The sequence below is a fragment of the Diorhabda carinulata genome, chromosome 8 (genome assembly GCF_026250575.1).
Source record: "Diorhabda carinulata isolate Delta chromosome 8, icDioCari1.1, whole genome shotgun sequence".
NCBI classification, from domain to species: domain Eukaryota; kingdom Metazoa; phylum Arthropoda; class Insecta; order Coleoptera; family Chrysomelidae; genus Diorhabda; species Diorhabda carinulata.
The window spans coordinates 23965585-23988570 of NC_079467.1; the positions used below are offsets into that span (position 1 = coordinate 23965585).

Here is a 22986-nt window from a genome sequence, read left to right on the forward strand (position 1 = left end):
AGTATGTTCTAAATTCCCTACTCGTACAATGCGATAAATGTTATAAATATAGAAATATAAACTTTATTGTACAATATCTTTTATAATTTAAAATATCCATTGGACATTTTAAATTATGTGGCGTCGTCTTTCTATTATAATCGAATTTTTCCTTTTATATATATTCATATATTTCACATTTTCATCTTTTCAAAAATTCTGTAGATCCAAAGTTTCGTACAATATTATGATTACTTCATCTTCATCCATTCAAAAATCTCGTTCCTCTCCTTTAATTTTGAATTAAATCTATTAAAATTATTAATAACTTTTCTATTGTCATTTATTTGTTCGTCGTTGACATACCAATAGAGAATTATCATCGTGATAAACTGGAAATTCATCGATATGTGTTAATTTTCTTCCGCTCATATTCACTGCATAATTGAGTCAGTAGATTGGATTTTTTTCGTAAATAACAAGAGAATCTGCATGACATGTTTAGTTTTCAATTTGAATGGTCAGGGAAATCAATAAATTATTTTTAAGATAAACCTTTTAGCGATTTAAATACATTTCCATTTGCACAATTGATAATAAAATGAGTCAAATAAATGGTTTTTTTGTATCGCAATAACGTAGTTATGCTGATTCATGAGGAGTTGGATTTTATACTTTGTTTAATAAAGGCTATATATTTCATTTTACACACAACGCCGTACAAATTCATATTAACCACTCGAAACATACAAAATCGCATTCAAGTGCTGAAAGACTCAAACAGCATGCAAAACGAAGTAATAAAACGACAATTTCGAAATTCTCCAGACTCCGGCATAGTAGTGCCAAACATAAGAGGCAGATTTCAGTTTCAAATTACTGAAGGCTCATAGATGTAGAAAGAGGAAGAAACTCTTTCCACACAACACGCTTTTATTTCCTACACTGGAAAAATCTAATTCACATGTAATTTAAGACTAGTCCCTAATTCTACGAATTGCCCCATTTTTTTCAATCATCAATCATCAATTGAAGGGGGATCAACAGTCAATGAGTGAGAGTAAAATCAATGGTTTTATTAATTCTAATTACCAGAACCCATCGCAAAACAGGTCGATTCGAAATCATTCCAGATGGTTGAACCATCATGGCAAGGCGAATGCGCGAGGTTGTATAGAAAAAAATTCAGGTTTTGTTAACCAAAAGTCAGTTTTCTTACAACAAGACAATGTTAAACTACATACTACGTAAGTTAGGCGCAATTAAATTGAAGAACTTTGTGATATTGAGCTTCCAGCGCATCCAATTTTTAGTCCTGACTCTGCAACGTCAGATTACTATTTATTCAGATCCAGATGACGTAATCTTTTCGTGGGAAAAATTTTGAATCTAAAGGAGATGTTAATATACACTTTTGTAGACAAAAGCTGGTAAAAACTAAAAAACAAACATAAAAATAACTAAATGTAGGTACAAGATTCAATATACAGAAGAAACCCACATTGCGTAACAAAATTATAGGTAATAGTAATAATATTAGAATAGAATAATAATTTACAGAGTAGAAGACACTTTCCAGTGAATTTGCTATCAGATTATTGCGGAATTCAGGAGAAGATTTCAATTGGCAAGTGATTGTGCCTTTTTTTGCATTGTAAAATATTGAGCCCTCAATTAATTCTGAACGTGGAGTTGGTAACGTTCATAAGTGCTGGTTTCTTCAGCATATTTCCGACAAGGAAAAATTTACATTTGTCTTAAGTCTTTGATAATATGCTTCTTCTTCAAACTTTTTGCAGTTTTATTGTTCGAAAAAGTTCGACAATTGTCTGCAAAACACAAATAGGATCAAATTTCTGTTATTAGTATAATATACTCGCCCAAGGTAACGAAACATTAAATTTGACTCATCTACGAAATTTGTAGTTAGAAATGAAGTTGAAAAATTCTAGCAGGAAGGTTATTGATGTTCATTGATTAATAGTGTCAAAATAATCACTCATTTTTGTTGTAATCAATCCATAAACGTGAATTCGCACACCTGTTTCGCTAATCAATGTATCTTTGTAATTGAAATTATCAGAGTTACCCATAATTTTTGTTAGTGTAGGTATCTGAAAAAACAAGAGGCAACTCTTTCGCGAAACAAGCACTTGCAGTCTACAGACTAGTAGAGATCCGTAAAATTCACTGACTCTGAAGATCAACATGAAATGAATGCGCGGCTTTGCTACATTTCAAAGTGTTTTGTTGATGCAATAAAAGTTGAAAATTAAAGGTTTGTTTTATAAGAGCAGAACCGTTGTTAGAGTTCTGTATTCGTGTTTGCAATGTGATACTTTGTGTACATAATCTCAGTGGAAATTGCATCTACATCGCAAATAAAAAGGAGCATGCAGGGATTGCCCCATAAAAACGAGGCATGCTTTTATTTTTTATGAGTTTCCCCTCAAAGATCGACTTAACTAAATGTTAATTTCTTAAAAGGACTACTACTACATTGTGGTTCAAAGTCGGAAAATGGAAATTTCGCTTCGAATTACATTTTAATTCTCCGTAAAATGTAGAATGGAATGTGATGTTTTCGAACTAAAATAGAGGGAACTCTATTGAGTTCACATGTAAATTAAAAATTAACTAACTAGTGAATGTGTTACATAGAGCTACGGGATATGTTACTTGTCCTCAAGATGAAATATGGACGCGTCTATTGTGAGCAAGATATTAAAGAAAAAAATTATTCAAAAAAGCAAGTTTAGAAAGACGAAGAGAAATAATGAAGAGACAAGACACAAGAATCCGTCAAGGACTGTAGATATTTTCAATTTTGTGCAAGTGATATGTGCAATAAACAACAAAGACTTGTAATTCAAATTAAAATAAATTCAATAGGATATAAATTTGGATTTAATGTTACCCAATTATGGACCTAGTATTCGACTATAATAGCTCGGTTACTTCGAGATTTAAAGTGATCATGAAATCCTGATTTCCTCGGGGTATTTTCACATTCATCAGATTAACTATTCAAAATATCTCATCCTAAACCTAGACAAAGTCTTCCCATGAACAAATTATTGCAAAGTTTCTTCACGTAATTTATTTAAGTTGTTAAGAATCTTGACAGGAAAGTTTTAACTTCCCGTTTCGTGGATTCACTCCAGTGAGGTGCGTAAAGAACCCCGGAAAATTAGGTTATCGACAGAATAAAGAAAAAACTTCATTTGAAACTATTTTCTTGAAACAGAAATTTTAACGTCGAACTGTGAGATTGCAGGTTATAGTTACACGTTGGAGGTTTGGATGGAAAGCTTTTAGAATTTATAAAATAATTTTAAATTCCGCTTCCGTTGACTCGTTGATATATTGTTGAAATATTTATTCACATGGCAATATTTATAGTTAAAAGTAATAATATTGGACACTGCAATGGTGTTTCAACGGTACAGAATTAGGAAATGGTTGAAATAATCGAAAGCATGTTCTCAATCGTTTTATTTCTTCAAACTTCCAAACCGCAGTTTCTGAGATTTATTTTTATTGGAAACCTCAAGGTAGTTGGTCGGCTTTTTAGATTTTTTTTTTATTTTTTCTTTCGACAATCGGGAAGGTATTAATAAGATGTGAGGAGGGTTTAGAGATCAATTTTTAGATAAAAAATATGTTTGCGACAACTAAAGAAGGGTTAGATTGAGGTCTCGGTATTAGTACTTTGAAGAATAAAAGAAAACATGCAAAAAATTTTTGGAAAGAAAAAATTATACATATATACAATGAAATATATTTAATGACTAAATTAAATTCATGAAAGCCGCTATTCGATCAAATTTAAAACGTCATTTTTGTCAAAAAATTGAACATAAGGATAATTTTTTTCGTAAAAATGAACCTAGAAATCCTTTTTTCCCTAACAAAGTAAACCCAGAGAATTTGGAAAATAAATTTTTGACCATAATAAGTCATTTTTTGACAATAATATAGTCATTTTTCCAATAAAATATATTTGTTGACAAAATTAAATTCATAAAAGCCGTTTTTCGATAAAATGGAAATCAGAAACGTTATTTTTTTCATTAAATTGAACACAAAGACGTTTCTTTCCGAAAAGTGAATATTTTTGGCAAATTTGAACCATAAACGCGTTTTCTATATCAGATTAAGGCCAGAGAACTTTTTTTCTCCAAAATAAAAACGAAGAAGTCATTTTTTGATTTTAATTTTCTCCAAAAATTAAAGACAGATATGATTTGTTCCATTAAAATCTTTTTGTTGACCAAATTTATTTCGTAAAAGCCGTTTTTCCATAAAAGAAAATCAGATTTTTTTCATAAAATTAAACTCATACACTTTTTTTTAAGAAAATAAATGTTTGGGCAAATTAAACCTAAAAACGCGTTAACTTTATCAATTTAAAGCCAGAGAAATTGGAAAATAATTTTTGTTATCAAAATAGAAATGAGTAACGTCATTTTTCCACCATATTGAACACAGAGACTAATTTGAACCCAAAAGCCTGAATGGAATAATTTATGGCTGACATAGGTAATGTAACTAAGAGCTTGTTGTTTCAGATAAAAATTTTTGCAAAATAAGGCCATTCTATATCAGTTGTGAAGTTATCAAATTAAAAATATAAAAATACTTTATTTATTTTCAATGTTGATATTCATATGTTTACCATATTACATAGGGGTTGAAGTTAATTCCGTTCTATTGGCATCAAAACGGACGTACGACAACATATACACCCTTACAGCCCCTTTGGGATATATCGATAAAAGTGTCACTTCGCCCATTAGGCCCATTACGTTGCGGTTTACCAAATCTATACCGTCTTCCGATTCCGTCTTCGGTACAAAGTTGTATACAAGGTTCAATTGAAAATAATATTTGCTTATAATGTGAAATGAATGTTTGCTTATTAATCTTTCGATCCTACCAACTTTTTCCCCAAATGAAAAATACGCAAATCTTCCCTATTATCGATTCCAGTAAAACTCGGAAAGATAATTTATTCTCTAACCAAAGTAACAGCCGAATCTTTGGAAAATTTCATGTGATTAATCGACGTCATTTCGACTACGTCGAGCGGACCAAACGACCTCAAACTATTCGTCATCATCTTATCAAATCATTAGTTGAAATGGATGAAAGGCGTGGCGCTGGTATCGCTTCCAGCTAACAAACGTCGTAAAAGATGACGTGGCGAGTTGATGGTTGAGATAATGCTCGATGGGAAATTGAAATATTGGATATAAGATACGAGGATAAAGTGAAAGATTTTTCAATTAACCATTGGGAAAGCAGTTATGAAGCAATTTTTAGTTCATTTAGATGATTTGAAAACAAGTTATCAGACCGTTCAAATGCAAAGCCTGATAAGTCCATTATTAATTGTCTTTTTACGACAGAATAATATATACGAGGGAGATCGGAGGTTGACCACCATAGTTTTCGTTAGTTTTTCTTGATGTGATTTATCCAAAAATTCAACATAATTTGACAAATAGATTAGTTTTGATACTGGAATGATTATGGAAGTGAATATACTGTTTACACTACCACTACAACAACACTAACAAATACAATGTGTGACGCGCGTTTAGATAACCGATAAGTTATCGTCTCCAGAGACTGAAGGTAAGCTAAAAAATCGCCAAAGGTTCCAGAAATTTCAACTTAGATTATGGAACTGTTTGCAGTTTCCTATTAAACAATTTCGATAATTAACAGATCATTTTTGTTTAGATACCAAGACGGATACTCACTAATACATCTATTGAACGCAGTTGTTCTCCCTGATAGACTTTTGGGTTAGATAAGATCCATATGGACTCCGTTATCTTGAAGCACGACATCTTCCGATTTCAAAAATTTTGCGACGTACAGAAAGTGCGTGACCTTGGAGCACATTTTCGACTATTGATTCGACACACACTGTGCGCCGAAAACTGTTTTGATTAATTCTATCGCAAAACGTGTACAACTTTATTGGAAATATTTTAAATTGATTATTGAAAATCAGTCGTCAAACATTAATTGTGACACAAATATCACCGAAAGCGAAATGGAAAACAACTAATTTCAACTCATTGTTCATACAAATTCCATAGTAAGTAAACAATGTTTGTTAGTCCGTAAGTATTTTTCCAAATTGTCGAAATTATCCACAATCCGATAGAATCTCATAATACAAACACATATTTATTATAATCAATAGCTCCGCATCGTATCCGCAACAGTGATTCATATTAACCGATCTTGTTTAAATATTCAGCTACTCGTATATTTGCTAACGGTTTGATGTTTAATTATTGCGTATAATCGGGTTAGGAACTTTATTGGGTTAACAAAATATTCTATGGGTATTACGTGTTTACTACTGAGCTTAAAAGAATCCATAATTTAACACGTGTATTTAGTTATGGTTGGTTGAAATATTATACTAGCTCGATATGAGTGGAAAAGGATAATTCGAAATAGTAAAAACCATATAATATTTCCATTAGATCTATTGACTGCTTTTTTCTTGTATTGTTTGTGAATATCAAGCATTCCGTGTTGAACGAAATTAATACAATGAATCAGATCTTAACAACAAAAACATTAAGTTCCACTCAACGAAGACTCCTTCTCCAGTGATAATTTTAAACGGTTTTTAGCATCAAACTACCCTCGGGCGATGTCGTCGAGTAGAAATGTACAGACACACATCCATATCCTCTACGTTGTACATGTACCAGAGTTATTGGCAGTAAATACATCAAACGGAGTATTGATGCGTTCCGGTCGCTGGATCCGGTTTAGCGAAACGGGAGAGTATACACGTCCGGAATACAACAGGATATATAACCGCGCGCTGGCACTACAGAAACCACGATACTTTGATACAGTGGAAACCACTCGGTTTCAAATATTTTTTTATCGATGAGTTTCAGTTTGTTTCTCAAATCGATTGTTATTGGATTTCTCAACATTATATATATATATATATATATAGAAGATGATGTTATTGAAACTGATAAAACGGATTTGAAGAAAAATTTGTGGTTTAGGTAAGGTTTCAAATAAAGCGGCGAAAACATGAACCAAATTGAGGGATGTAATAGAGGGAAAACTAGTACAAAATGAGAAGTAACTAAAGAAAACATGCGCAAAACTAAGATACTTCTAAATCGACCACAATTCAGGTGAGTAGAATATGTAAGAATTTGGTAAAAACTGCAATCAATAAAACTTTCCTTTGAAACCCAATTATTTTACTAATTAAAATCTGTGGAAGCCAAATTATTCAATGCACTGTACATATTCATTGAAACTATCAAATAATTTAATTCAAATTATAAATTGACATACTTCCACGTGAAAATATGATTCCTTCCTTCAACTACCTTCGAAAAATGATATTTTTTCAAAGTTTAGAGCAGCTATTGAAATGCTTTGAGATAACATCATACGGTTAACGAAATTCGCTATAATATAGTCAGATTTTTAATAATGGGTATTCATGAAAAATACTTCGAAAGAGTTTCTGTGGCAACGTTTGTTTAAAATAGTTTTTTGTATTCAATAAGTTGTCTTTATTATAATTTTAGTTTGATATTCATTAACTTCAATTTTGAAATATGACCAGGTTAACGTAAATATATGAAACAACAGTTTCGTAAATCATTGTTTATTCAAATTTAGCCCAACACAACGGCAAATAATCAATTTCACGAGAACTTTCCTGATTTACCGCCTACATCCAAATTTATCCCGTTTGGTTTGAACACTCTGTAGAATACAAATATATCAATGCTTGGTACTACTGTTTTGGTCGATATTTGCAATTTTTATAGACTTTCGAAAGGCATATGACAAGTTACAAAACGATAAAAGAACTGGCACATGAAACAAATGAAACATGAAAATAAATCTTGAAGCAGAATTACAAACGTGGAAAATAATTGAATTCCAACAAGTTAAGTTGAGCTTGGGATACTTATCAAAGGAAATAACGAGAAATTAGGAAAATTATATGATACAAAAGACCTAAAGAAAGATGGAGGCACAAGGAGAAGACAAAAAATATTAAAGAATGGAAGAAAATTATCACCATGCTATGGGCTTGGATTGGCCTGTGTGTAGTAATTCCCCGATCTATTTGGAAAACTTTTCATTCTACATTTTGTTAAAAAAAAAACGAGCAGAAATCGAACCATTAGCACGTTATATAACGTCTGCTTCGAATGGTAGATTTTATTAGATCAAATAAAAAATTTCACGTACATACATTACACACGAGGACAATTTCGTTTTATTCACGCAACAAACATGTATTAAATTTGGGTAACATGAATTTAATTTCGTAAATTCAGATCAGTTGTAACAATGTAAATGACAAACAAGTTAACAAAGATTGATCGATCATCCCGAAAGATTCATTTTTCGCGATATCATATGACCAAGCTTTTTTTTATTCAGTATTATATGTTTCACAATTATTAATCCAAACGTATGATTCCTACACTCAAATTTATAATCCGGTCAGACATAACATTCTTTAACAAGAGTCACTTGTAGCCAGTCCTGCGCATATTCGCATTATGTTTTTCTGAATGCCTTTGAAGAAAAAACAGAAACTTCTAGAAATCGAAGGTTCTAGAATATACTTTTAGATATATAAAGCGATAGACAAGCAGCCTGGGGGTAATTAAAAAATTTATGATATAGTAAATACATCGAAACATTCTTAAATATTAGTGAGGTATAAATACTGTTTATTTCACTGCATAATCATCACCTTGACGATTAAGGCATAGACCAATGATTAGAACTGAGTTGTGACGTTTGTTTCAAGCTCCACGTCAGTTTGGAAGCGCCGCTCTCCAAGACACTGTTCCAATTTAGGGAAAATCACTTAGTAATAAGTCGGGACTCTATTGTGGAGTTTCGAAAATGTCCTATTGAAATGGCCGAGCAATTTCATGAATCAGGACATGATTCTATATGACTTATAGACAGATAGAGGCGTTTCTTAGGGAATCAATCGCAGATAGCATGAATATTTGGGTGTGATAGATAGATTCCGCATGCCAGCTCCCATACAACAAGTCAAACAACTGAACATTTGGCGGCGATTTTCATCACCTCAAGAAACTCTTGAAGACATTCAACATCATGTTTCTTTGATATGAATATCAGGGTTGAAAAGAAGTTTCCACAATTCTTTTGAGCGGCTACAAAAATGTATAGACCTTTTTGTAAAAACTTTAAAGGCTACCATCGTAGTTGATATTGATTGAAATAATTATACACAAATTTTTTCTAGGCTATCAATATATAAACTTGGTTTACGAATACTAATCGGTAATTTTCATGTTATTATCTCTCTAGAATTTAAAAAAATTGCGAGAGCAAAGCCATAAACAAAAGATAGAATTTCCATATTCTTTTTCATATTGCCTTAAGTGACTAACAAGGATCGAAGCTAATTTATCTTTATACAATAAACTGTTTTCGTAAGTATCGATATAAATCACCTCTTGAGTTCTATATTACATAGATTTTTGAGATTAATAATATACAAATTCACTAAAAAAACTTAAGCGAAACATTTCGTATCGTCTTTAGTTTCAAATGAAAGACAACCTATTTTTATGTGATTCTATAGCTGTATAAGCTATAATTTCTATATTTTAAGGCATTTTTTGATTTTTTCACTGCTTATTTATATTAATATCAAAATCATCTCTATAATCAGTCTCTATAATCATCAATCTTTCCTCAGGTCAATTTTATGTAGCGCCACTGGATATATGTATCGTCACACTCAAAGCAAGAAATCAAAGAAGCGTTAGAAGTGTCAGAAGTTCGAACCCTTCGAGGGAAATTCTCTCGCCTCTGGAAAAATTTAAGTGTTTTTAGCTTTGTGGCCATTTGAAATTTATTGCTCCAAATGGAGCTGATAATGGAAAATTGTTTGAGATATAAAACGTCGTTTATAGAGCTCGGACTTAAGATTTTCATATAGTTTCCACGGTATTCAATAGTTATTTCCTACTTTTAAATTTAGAAATAAAAAGACTCGCGACGAAAGATTGAACTTGAACTGGTAATAAAATTTTTATTTATAAATAAATATCGACTGTTACCTGTATAAAGTTCATATATTCAATAGAACCGGGGCCTTTCCAATAAAGCGGAATTCATTTTTTGGTATATATATATACCAAACCTTATCGAGGGGAATAAATCGTGACAGAGAAAATCAATATTTTTATCATTCAAGAAAAATATTCTACAAAATTGTAAAACGAAAAATATGATTTTTCAAATGCGCATTTGATCAATCCAAATAGATTAATAGACCTTTCCAGAAATTAGTTGAAAAGAAACAAACGAATTCCGCGGTTTATAAAAATTATATCAAAGGCGCCGCGCGTTCGCCGAATTTAAAAATTTTATCATAGCCGGACAGTGCCGGCTCCAGCAACCATATTACGGACTTTTTCGTAACATTGATGTAGATTTTAATTTTCTTCCCAAAAAAAAACTGAAATAAATAATAACAAGTATCATTATTTTCCTCAAAGCATAATAGCTTGTCATGGAAAGATTTTTTACGATACACTAGATTAAAAAAAATGTGATTTGGAATATGTTGATTAGTAAACTTACAGAATAACTTTTAGTTAAAACTACATAGTTTTGGTGAAATTACCAAGGACATTTTTAACGGTGTATAATCTTTAAGTTGAGATCGGAAAATTCTCAGACCACCCTCGTATCTTGAGCCATAATAAGAAAGTCGAATGCCAATACTCGTTTTATAAAGATTCATTTATAATATTATGAAATTGCTACGTAGTTGATGTACAAATTGAGATATTGGAACTGTTTAATCATTATTCACGTATTTTTGACTATCAATTTCCGAGTACAACTATATAAGTCTAATCGAAACATGAAATTGTTGATGATGATTATTTACAGCGAATCCAATGGAGAATATTATATATGCTACTACAGGTTTCAAGAGAACGAAGTTGAGGTGTATAAACACAGTCTACCTAAAAGTCACCTTGATTCTTAATGCATATACATCGGCATTTCCACTACATGAATCATTACCAACCACACGAAATCGAACATCTGCTCATACGGACCCTTTCACCCTCGCAGCATTCAAACTGTTGCGAATCTCGAAAGTTCCTACACACACAGATGCAGATGCTTAGTACGCGCCATTAGATACCAGGCTATTTCGCATAAACGAATCGAATAAATAACGTTTCGAAGTTTTCGGCCCTACCACTCAGAAAAGAAAACGTTTATAACCAGACCATTGGACCGTCGGAAAATACCAACGCTATTTATTATACCAATTCATTCGGCTATATAAATCATTTCCAAAAAAAAAAAACAAGAGTAATTTGAAATTTCATCCAATCTATTAACTATTATTGTTTCTTTACTTTTTAGCAAACAAATATGAAAATGTACCAAGTCATTTACCTTAAATATTGATAGTTATAATTATTTATCATTTCATCTGATTCATCATCGGTTTCAAATTATATATAAGTTGTTCTATAAAGGGTTTGGGGACAACAAATCCGTACAAACTGTTTCAATTTAATTCAGTTTGTTACGGTTTTCTTCATATATTTTGAATATTCCTTTGTTCACGTATTGTGGCTCAGTAGTCACTAAAAAAAAAGAATTACTACTTCAGGTTAAGCAATCCTGTCAACAAGAGCCTTGTAAAGAATTACTACTTCAGGTAAAGCGATCCTGTCAACGCGAGCCTTGTAAAGAATTACTACTTCAGGTTAAGCAATCCTGTCAACAAGAGCCTTGTAAAGAATTACTACTTCAGGTTATGCAATCCTGTCAACAAGAGCCTTGTAAAGAATTACTACTTCAGGTTAAGCAATCCTGTCAACAAGAGCCTTGTAAAGAATTACTACTTCAGGTAAAGCGATCCTGTCAACGCGAGCCTTGTAAAGAATTACTACTTCAGGTAAAGCGATCCTGTCAACAAGAGCCTTGTAAAGAATTACTACTTCAGGTTATGCAATCCTGTCAACAAGAGCCTTGTAAAGAATTACTACTTCAGGTTAAGCAATCCTGTCAACAAGAGCCTTGTAAAGAATTACTACTTCAGGTTAAGCAATCCTGTCAACAAGAGCCTTGTAAAGAATTACTACTTCAGGTTAAGCAATCCTGTCAACAAGAGCCTTGTAAAGAATTACTACTTCAGGTTATGCAATCCTGTCAACAAGAGCCTTGTAAAGAATTACTACTTCAGGTTAAGCGATCCTGTCAACAAGAGCCTTGTAAAGAATTACTACTTCAGGTTATGCAATCCTGTTAACAAGAGCCTTGTAAAGAATTACTACTTCAGGTAAAACAATCCTGTCAACAAGAGCCTTGTAAAGAATTACTACTTCAGGTAAAGCAATCCTGTCAACAAGAGCCTTGTAAAGAATTACTACTTCAGGTTAAGCAATCCTGTCAACAAGAGCCTTGTAAAGAATTACTACTTCAGGTTATGCAATCCTGTTAACAAGAGCCTTGTAAAGAATTACTACTTCAGGTAAAACAATCCTGTCAACAAGAGCCTTGTAAAGAATTACTACTTCAGGTAAAGCAATCCTGTCAACAAGAGCCTTGTAAAGAATTACTACTTCAGGTTAAGCAATCCTGTCAACAAGAGCCTTGTAAAGAATTACTACTTCAGGTAAAGCAATCCTGTCAACAAGAGTTTTGTAAAGAATTACTACTTCAGGTTATGCAATCCTGTTAACAAGAGCCTTGTAAAGAATTACTACTTCAGGTTATGCAATCCTGTCAACAAGAGCCTTGTAAAGAATTACTACTTCAGGTTAAGCAATCCTGTCAACGCGAGCCTTGTAAAGAATTACTACTTCAGGTAAAGCGATCCTGTCAACGCGAGCCTTGTAAAGAATTACTACTTCAGGTTATGCAATCCTGTCAACGCGAGCCTTGTAAAGAATTTTCTACTTCAGGTTAAGCGATCCTGTCAACGCGAGCCTTGTAAAGAATTACTACTTCAGGTTATGCAATCCTGTCAACGCGAGCCTTGTAAAGAATTTTCTACTTCAGGTTAAGCGATCCTGTCAACAAGAGCCTTGTAAAGAATTACTACTTCAGGTTAAGCAATCCTGTCAACAAGAGCCTTGTAAAGAATTACTACTTCAGATTATGCAATCCTGTCAACAAGAGCCTTGTAAAGAATTACTACTTCAGGTTAAGCGATCCTGTCAACAAGAGCCTTGTAAAGAATTACTACTTCAGGTTATGCAATCCTGTTAACAAGAGCCTTGTAAAGAATTACTACTTCAGGTTATGCAATCCTGTTAACAAGAGCCTTGTAAAGAATTACTACTTCAGGTTATGCAATCCTGTCAACAAGAGCCTTGTAAAGAATTACTACTTCAGGTTAAGCGATCCTGTCAACAAGAGCCTTGTAAAGAATTACTACTTCAGGTAAAGCAATCCTGTCAACAAGAGCCTTGTAAAGAATTACTACTTCAGGTTAAGCAATCCTGTCAACAAGAGCCTTGTAAAGAATTACTACTTCAGGTTAAGCAATCCTGTCAACAAGAGCCTTGTAAAGAATTACTACTTCAGGTTAAGCAATCCTGTCAACAAGAGCCTTGTAAAGAATTACTACTTCAGGTTATGCAATCCTGTCAACAAGAGCCTTGTAAAGAATTACTACTTCAGGTTAAGCGATCCTGTCAACAAGAGCCTTGTAAAGAATTACTACTTCAGGTTATGCAATCCTGTTAACAAGAGCCTTGTAAAGAATTACTACTTCAGGTAAAACAATCCTGTCAACAAGAGCCTTGTAAAGAATTACTACTTCAGGTAAAGCAATCCTGTCAACAAGAGCCTTGTAAAGAATTACTACTTCAGGTTAAGCAATCCTGTCAACAAGAGCCTTGTAAAGAATTACTACTTCAGGTTATGCAATCCTGTTAACAAGAGCCTTGTAAAGAATTACTACTTCAGGTAAAACAATCCTGTCAACAAGAGCCTTGTAAAGAATTACTACTTCAGGTAAAGCAATCCTGTCAACAAGAGCCTTGTAAAGAATTACTACTTCAGGTTAAGCAATCCTGTCAACGCGAGCCTTGTAAAGAATTACTACTTCAGGTAAAGCAATCCTGTCAACAAGAGCCTTGTAAAGAATTACTACTTCAGGTTAAGCAATCCTGTCAACGCGAGCCTTGTAAAGAATTACTACTTCAGGTTAAGCAATCCTGTCAACAAGAGCCTTGTAAAGAATTACTACTTCAGGTTATGCAATCCTGTCAACAAGAGCCTTGTAAAGAATTACTACTTCAGGTTAAGCAATCCTGTCAACAAGAGTTTTGTAAAGAATTACTACTTCAGGTTATGCAATCCTGTCAACGCGAGCCTTGTAAAGAATTTTCTACTTCAGGTTAAGCGATCCTGTCAACGCGAGCCTTGTAAAGAATTACTACTTCAGGTTAAGCAATCCTGTCAACAAGAGCCTTGTAAAGAATTACTACTTCAGGTTAAGCAATCCTGTCAACAAGAGCCTTGTAAAGAATTACTACTTCAGGTTAAGCAATCCTGTCAACAAGAGCCTTGTAAAGAATTACTACTTCAGGTTAAGCGATCCTGTCAACGCGAGCCTTGTAAAGAATTACTATTTCAGGTTAAGCAATCCTGTCAACAAGAGCCTTGTAAAGAATTACTACTTCAGGTTAAGCAATCCTGTCAACAAGAGTTTTGTAAAGAATTACTACTTCAGGTTATGCAATCCTGTCAACGCGAGCCTTGTAAAGAATTTTCTACTTCAGGTTATGCAATCCTGTCAACGCGAGCCTTGTAAAGAATTTTCTACTTCAGGTTAAGCGATCCTGTCAACGCGAGCCTTGTAAAGAATTACTACTTCAGGTTAAGCAATCCTGTCAACAAGAGCCTTGTAAAGAATTACTACTTCAGGTTAAGCAATCCTGTCAACAAGAGTTTTGTAAAGAATTACTACTTCAGGTTATGCAATCCTGTCAACGCGAGCCTTGTAAAGAATTTTCTACTTCAGGTTATGCAATCCTGTCAACGCGAGCCTTGTAAAGAATTTTCTACTTCAGGTTAAGCGATCCTGTCAACGCGAGCCTTGTAAAGAATTACTACTTCAGGTTAAGCAATCCTGTCAACAAGAGCCTTGTAAAGAATTACTACTTCAGGTTAAGCAATCCTGTCAACAAGAGCCTTGTAAAGAATTACTACTTCAGGTTAAGCAATCCTGTCAACAAGAGCCTTGTAAAGAATTACTACTTCAGGTTAAGCGATCCTGTCAACAAGAGCCTTGTAAAGAATTACTACTTCAGGTTATGCAATCCTGTTAACAAGAGCCTTGTAAAGAATTACTACTTCAGGTAAAACAATCCTGTCAACGCGAGCCTTGTAAAGAATTTTCTACTTCAGGTTAAGCGATCCTGTCAACGCGAGCCTTGTAAAGAATTACTACTTCAGGTTAAGCAATCCTGTCAACAAGAGCCTTGTAAAGAATTACTACTTCAGGTTAAGCAATCCTGTCAACAAGAGCCTTGTAAAGAATTACTACTTCAGGTTAAGCAATCCTGTCAACAAGAGCCTTGTAAAGAATTACTACTTCAGGTTAAGCGATCCTGTCAACGCGAGCCTTGTAAAGAATTACTATTTCAGGTTAAGCAATCCTGTCAACAAGAGCCTTGTAAAGAATTACTACTTCAGGTTAAGCAATCCTGTCAACAAGAGTTTTGTAAAGAATTACTACTTCAGGTTATGCAATCCTGTCAACGCGAGCCTTGTAAAGAATTTTCTACTTCAGGTTATGCAATCCTGTCAACGCGAGCCTTGTAAAGAATTTTCTACTTCAGGTTAAGCGATCCTGTCAACGCGAGCCTTGTAAAGAATTACTACTTCAGGTTAAGCAATCCTGTCAACAAGAGCCTTGTAAAGAATTACTACTTCAGGTTAAGCAATCCTGTCAACAAGAGTTTTGTAAAGAATTACTACTTCAGGTTATGCAATCCTGTCAACGCGAGCCTTGTAAAGAATTTTCTACTTCAGGTTATGCAATCCTGTCAACGCGAGCCTTGTAAAGAATTTTCTACTTCAGGTTAAGCGATCCTGTCAACGCGAGCCTTGTAAAGAATTACTACTTCAGGTTAAGCAATCCTGTCAACAAGAGCCTTGTAAAGAATTACTACTTCAGGTTAAGCAATCCTGTCAACAAGAGCCTTGTAAAGAATTACTACTTCAGGTTAAGCAATCCTGTCAACAAGAGCCTTGTAAAGAATTACTACTTCAGGTTAAGCGATCCTGTCAACGCGAGCCTTGTAAAGAATTACTACTTCAGGTTAAGCAATCCTGTCAACAAGAGCCTTGTAAAGAATTACTACTTCAGGTTAAGCAATCCTGTCAACAAGAGTTTTGTAAAGAATTACTACTTCAGGTTATGCAATCCTGTCAACGCGAGCCTTGTAAAGAATTTTCTACTTTAGGTTATGCAATCCTGACAACGCGAGCCTTGAAAAGAATTACTACTTCCAGTCATGTGAGTTTGCCAACGCGAGCCTTGGAAAAAAATTAAACACGTTAATCAAATATCTAAAAACCTGGCCATTTATTATACTGCTAAAATAGATTATTATTGTACTATTTATAACAATAATTTACAATATATTGAAAACAACCCTTACAGATTTACTTATTACAAATAGAACTAGACAAATAAAAATTTAAGATCTTCTAAATAAATAAATGCATATTTCTTCTGGCATAACAAAAATTCTTTGTGAACAAGTGAACTTTAGTCAACAATTCGTACGAATATATGATTGAGAAACGTTTTGAATTGAAATTAATCTCAACGTCTATATACCTACCTGCCTACAAGGTTATACATTCTAATCAAAATTAAATTGAACTCTTTTGACCCTTTTCGTGGGTTTGTTAGTTCTTTTGCTATTAGAGCTAGATAATCAGGATATCACATTTCCTTATTATAACTTCTGCTGGAAGGTCCAGCCCTTTGCCTTATCCCAGCATTCATTTCAAATTCCTCAGATAGTCCTTCGTTTCCATTACTCTTGCCCTAGAATTTAGCATAATCATTTTCACCAATTCAATTTTTGTGTACTTTCAGTTCTTTCATGTCATTGTCCTCATTTTTCGACTGTCGAATGCTCAACGTTTATAAGTAGAAGAATTCATTCGTTATTAATAATGATTTATAACGAGAAACAATAGACGAAAACATCGACGAATGAAGTAAATGAATAATTAATTGTGTCTTTGAAGAAATATCTCGGATCACCCCTCGTAGGTCTACCGAGGCGGGCATAAATCATTTCAGATACGGCCACAACTACGACAGCTCTTGTAGGGCTTTTTAATTTCACTCAAAAGAAATCCAATGTGATATAGCTTCTATGGTAAACGTTGAAAAGATAGAAGCTAATAGAGACGAAGTTAGAATGGAAAAAAGTTAGAATAGTTAAATAATAAATAAAATGTTATGAATTGTTCGTTTGTCAAACATCAAATACATTTTTTACGGGATTTGTATGTTAATAATACTGTTGGTTATTACAGACCTTGATGTGATTACACGTGCAGAAGTTAGAAATGATAATTTTTCAATTACAACAATGAGTTTACACGTTAGTGAGACACAGGATGTTTAGTTGAAAAGACCAAAACAGATTTTTATTAATAGAACAATTATTTTTACATTATTCTCTTTATTGTTCGATTGTTTTTTTGTGATTGAATCTTCAATGTCGCGATTCAATTTCGATTTAAATTATATGGTAATCAAACATCTCAAATTCTTTTAACATTTACTTAAAAATTGATGCATTTTTTTGTTCAAAATAATCTATTTTGATTGAGAAAGCTCACTCCAACCACAATTAATCGAAATAAGAACTGTAATTCTTTGCACAAATACATACTTTTTTGGAAGAGAAGAATTCATATGATGTTTTTGAGATGATTTGAAAATTGGGTATAAACTAGTTTCGTCAATAACAAAAATATGTGAAAAGACATGAATTAACTGTTAAATCTGTTGACTTAGAATTAGACAGATGTAGACAGAGTTGTTAGCGGGTAAAAACAAATATTTTAACAATTTATATTTAAGCCTTTGGTACGACCATGACTTTGATATTCGACTTTGGTGGGCCATACTTTCGGCGCGAGGTCAATTCACTTCACTAACATCAATCACGTGTTTAAATAGACAAGATGGTACTAGGCACATTTCAATATGGTTTGAGATCAAAGAACTCTTACTCTTCCTTAATTGACTCATACCAGTTACAAACAGTCATCAAAATTAGTACTGTGACGCTATTTACCTTGATAACGATATTATTAACAGTTTTATTTAAGCCGCCTATCTCCAATACAAAATCTAATGTGATCTCCTGTTTTATATATATTTTTGCGATGATTCAAAGCAGAGCATAGTGTCTAGTAATAGCCAAGTCTTCCTAGAAACATCTAGAATATAATTCAATGGTTACCCAGTAGATGGACCCACTCACAATTTCTTATTTAGTCGTATTTAGTTAGATGGCGTGCGGCTGTTTACTCGTCACAGTATATCATCACCGTAGACAAATTTTGATATTATAATGGTAAACAACACCATCTCACAAAAGCAGTAGAGTACCTAAAGCTTGTCTGAATAAATTCTGTTATAATCATTTGATTCACTGTATTTTCTAAACAAACCTCGTAATAATTAACTAGCAAATTAAATTTTATGACAAAAAATATAAAATTATAATTCTAGCATTAGATTCCAATATTTTTCATTCGCAGAATATGAATCACGTGACAGTGACACACTGAAAAGCTTTTTAATGAGAATTAGAGAATTTTCTATGAATATGTAATGAAGATAAACCAAGTAAGGAACGATAAAATGAAGATCATCCGCGAATGGAATTACGGAGATAATGTCGCGGGTATTTGAGGAAGACACTTCTATGAATGCTGTGATAATTTTCAGATTTCGGAATTGATATTAAAAAAAAAAAAAAGTGTGAGAATGAGATTGTACATGTTAGTGTAAAGGATTTACCAATTTGAGCATGAAAAATTGAAATAAGATGAAGTACTTACTTCTAAAAAATTAGTTGTTTTATAAGTTTTTAATTCGATTCGAGTCATTTTCCTTGCTATTGTTTTTTTATTCTGAAAGCGACATTTTTATTAATATATATTATTGGGTTAGTGAACGCATTGCAGATGCCTCCATAACCGAAATTATGTCGCTGGAATTGTATGCTGCTGACAACTGTTTTGTTTCAATTTAATTTCGCAAACAACGTACCCTTTGGGAAATTTCTAATAACGAAGTCATCCAAATGACCAGTTAACGGACCTTCATTATGAATTTACCATTTACTTCCGTTCGCATATGCACAATTGTCTTTATCGTTTACGGTTTTAGTAACACGTTTGACAAAAACCTTCTATTTATGATGTCGACAGATTCCGTGGCTGGATATAATAAGGGTTTTTGGGTTAAGTACTTCTTTATGTTGCTTTAAAAGGTAAAGAGTGCCGGAAAATGTCACACGGAATCCGAACATGGAATTACGAGGTTTGAACAATACATTGTGCTTAGCGAAAACTTACAACTTCGTTTGGGGCTGAGTGGAGTATTTAAACAGATTTTTTTAACAATTTTATCCAAAATTGATCAGAAAATCACTGAAATTTACTGGAATTGAGTACATAATGGTGTTGGAGAGTGCGAAATTTGAAATCAAATTGAAAATAAGCCAGAAAGTATTCACTATAGTACAAAAATTTTAATTATGACAAAAATTTTAGTATAGAGAGGATATAAGTAAGAAAGTAAAAAGAAGAATAATGAGATATATAATCATAATTGGAATATTTAGAACGAATGCCACCAATTCAAAATTTTTTATCCGTATGAGTTTAACAATTACTTATAATCATTTTATCAAGATGAAATTCGACATTCGACATAAATTTCACAAAGAAAATCATTTAATGATAATACAGCTCCAAAAAACATTAAACATGGAAAAAATATATGATCTATCGTACCGACCAATTGTATCAACTATTCAAAATCCTCTCAACCCTCATTATCAAATTATTCGGAAATTATTTCGAAAAAACTGTTACACCTGAAATGTTATATCAAAAACACGTGAAATTTTATTGGATATAGTATCTATCCAGATCAATTCTATGTGGTTCTATTCATAATTATACGGTGATAGCCCAAGTACAATTTTATTATTTGGTTGTGCAATTTCATCAACATATGAATTAAACTTATCATTATGCTGTTTTATATAGTTCACAATGAACCATATCCATATCAAATTTGTATATTTTTAGATTGTTACCATTTTTCTAAATCTTTTTTGAATGTAAATGTTTCTGGAACCTTTTCTAGCCTACGGCCGTGGCGAGATGCATTTACAGCACCGCCTGGCAATTATTTTTGAGATTCAGAAAACCAGTTTTCAAATATTAATCTTCATGATAACCTTCAGTTTTTCTACTTTCAGATATCAGCAATGCATCTTTAACAAATCTATACTTAGATCCCGCATGAAGCATTATTAGACGTTTTCTTTTTCCATATTCAACTTTGTCTTTGGTTCATCCGAGATTTCTTCATTCACCAATTTTCAAATTAGTCTTTACAAGAACTGTAGAAAGAACGAAATGGACATTATTTGTTAACAATTTATACAAATCGGCTGCGATTTGTATCGAAAGAATTAAATTCAAGAGAGTATAGCAGAAATCTACTTATTTTTATTATTATTCATAAGGTATGGCACCATAAAAACATGGTAATCAATTTCCATAAACGTTATCAATTATTGAAGATGTTCAAACTTGGTCTTCCTTGCTAACTGAATCATACAATCATAACTCTAGCTGCAATAGATTTATTTTCATCAAAATTTTGATAAAAAACTCGCATCTCGACCAGTATTAAACGAGGGGAAGAGATACGCGGTTAGCTTTAAACAAAATGGCGATATGGAGATGAAAGGTTTAACATTTTTTCTTATCTACTAGATGCGTCCAAAAATCTACCCATCTAGTGGTATCAAAATGATGTTTTCTTCACTTGTATCTTCGTTTTTATTATCATAGTCGTAGATCAAGTATAGTATTCAACTATCTTCTCTTAACGATGGAAAATTGACATTTTCCTGGAAAATATAGCGTTTAATTGTTCTGTTTGAGGTAAATTTTCAACGCATCCGTGTTTGTTCGAATCCAGGCTGTTTTCAACGACTATCGACTGCTGCTAGCAATCATTCCCAGATTCTCGTGTTTTAAATTTGATTTTTAATGAACTGCTCGAATGAGTTTGTCATGATATAATAAGTTTGTGATGTATAACTGAACGGATGTTCTTTGAGGTAATCAAAAACTCATCAATCGATAATATAGGATATAAAACATCAAGAAGAACTCACGTACTTTTTGATTATGTCAATATCAAAAACAAAAACTACAATCAAGACATAAAATAAATGCGGATAGTTATAAAAAAACTCCATACAATAATTATTTTTTATTGAGCTAAGGGGTTCGATTGAATGAGTTAAAATGACGATTTCAATAAAAATAAAGATGAGCATTGCATTCTAATAAATTCTTCAGTAAATATGATTTACAATCCACTTTTACAATATCGAAACTATAAACACCGTCTAGTTGCAATATTCAGAAGTACCATAACGAGAATGCGTCTTAACTTTTTTTTTATCAGCATTATCAGTTTTGACAGTGAAATTATGGGACCAAATGGTACATGCTATGAAATTCTTCTTAGTTTCCGAAGACGGTGCTCATTCAAAACTTATAACCCTAGAAAACCGGATGAGTGTTGGCAGAAAATAATCTTCATTTGATGCGCGTACTTTTTACTTTTTGGGAGAGTGGATGGCATCCATATTACGGAACAAACAGAAAGATCCCATCTGACAATTGGCTATTGACCTTAATTTCTCTTTATACTGAATATATTTTCGGTTCTTTTGAGCTATCAAAACATTTCAATTCTAATCCGGATTGGAATTATTTACGTCTATGATGCTGGCGTCTTATACCAATCGATAACTATAATATTAACTTGAATGGAAAACCATTAACTTGAATGAGAAATTAGAATACTACACGTTTAATTGAATATACGATGAGGCATAGCCAAAAAGGGATACATTCGTTAATTTAACTTTCTTATTTCAAATACCTATCTTCAACTGTTTTGGAAGTATTCACAAATTTATTACAAAAAAATTAGCCTTATCAAAAATAAATCTATTTTATTTCACGAATACTTTACATTAAAAAAATTGATTATGGTCAATGTAGACTCTTAACGAACGTCAAGATGCACTTGAAGCCGTCTCTGTCCAATACAACATTCGGTATGTTCAATTTTTGATAGGCATGCCGATGTTTTGAAAAAGAATTCACAATATTATTAGGGCTGCCCATTAAACAGACAGTAAAGTAAGAGTAAAATATAAACTAGTAATTATTGATAAGAATAACGTATCTTTCAAATTCATTACAATATTCAATGGTGATAATAGTCATAAATTATTTATAGATTCTTCGACGTATTTTTTTTCAAACTTGTTCCTTGGCCAAATGGACTGTATTTAAATGTGCTTTACAGTTTGGGTGGACCGTCCTGGGATCTTGAAACATTACCCTACACTTGGTCCATTTGATTTTTTTTTTATCATGACGTTCAACTCCATTGTAAAACAATTACTCTTGATGTTGTTTTATTCACCTTCACCTTCATCTTCACCTTCACGTTATCTTAATCTCATATAATATTTTATAAAACACATCGCACATTTTGTGCACTTAACATAAAAGTATGAATCATCGTTCAAAGGATAGAAAAACAAATTTTGTTTTTCAATACTACAAATT

General features: G+C 32.8%; 1 protein-coding gene across 10 annotated transcripts in view; it reads right to left on the bottom strand.

Moving 5' to 3' along the window:
- LOC130897195 (titin) overlaps positions 1-22986 on the bottom strand; it is a 369361-nt gene that overhangs the window by 116900 nt on the left and 229475 nt on the right. The window lies entirely within an intron of this gene.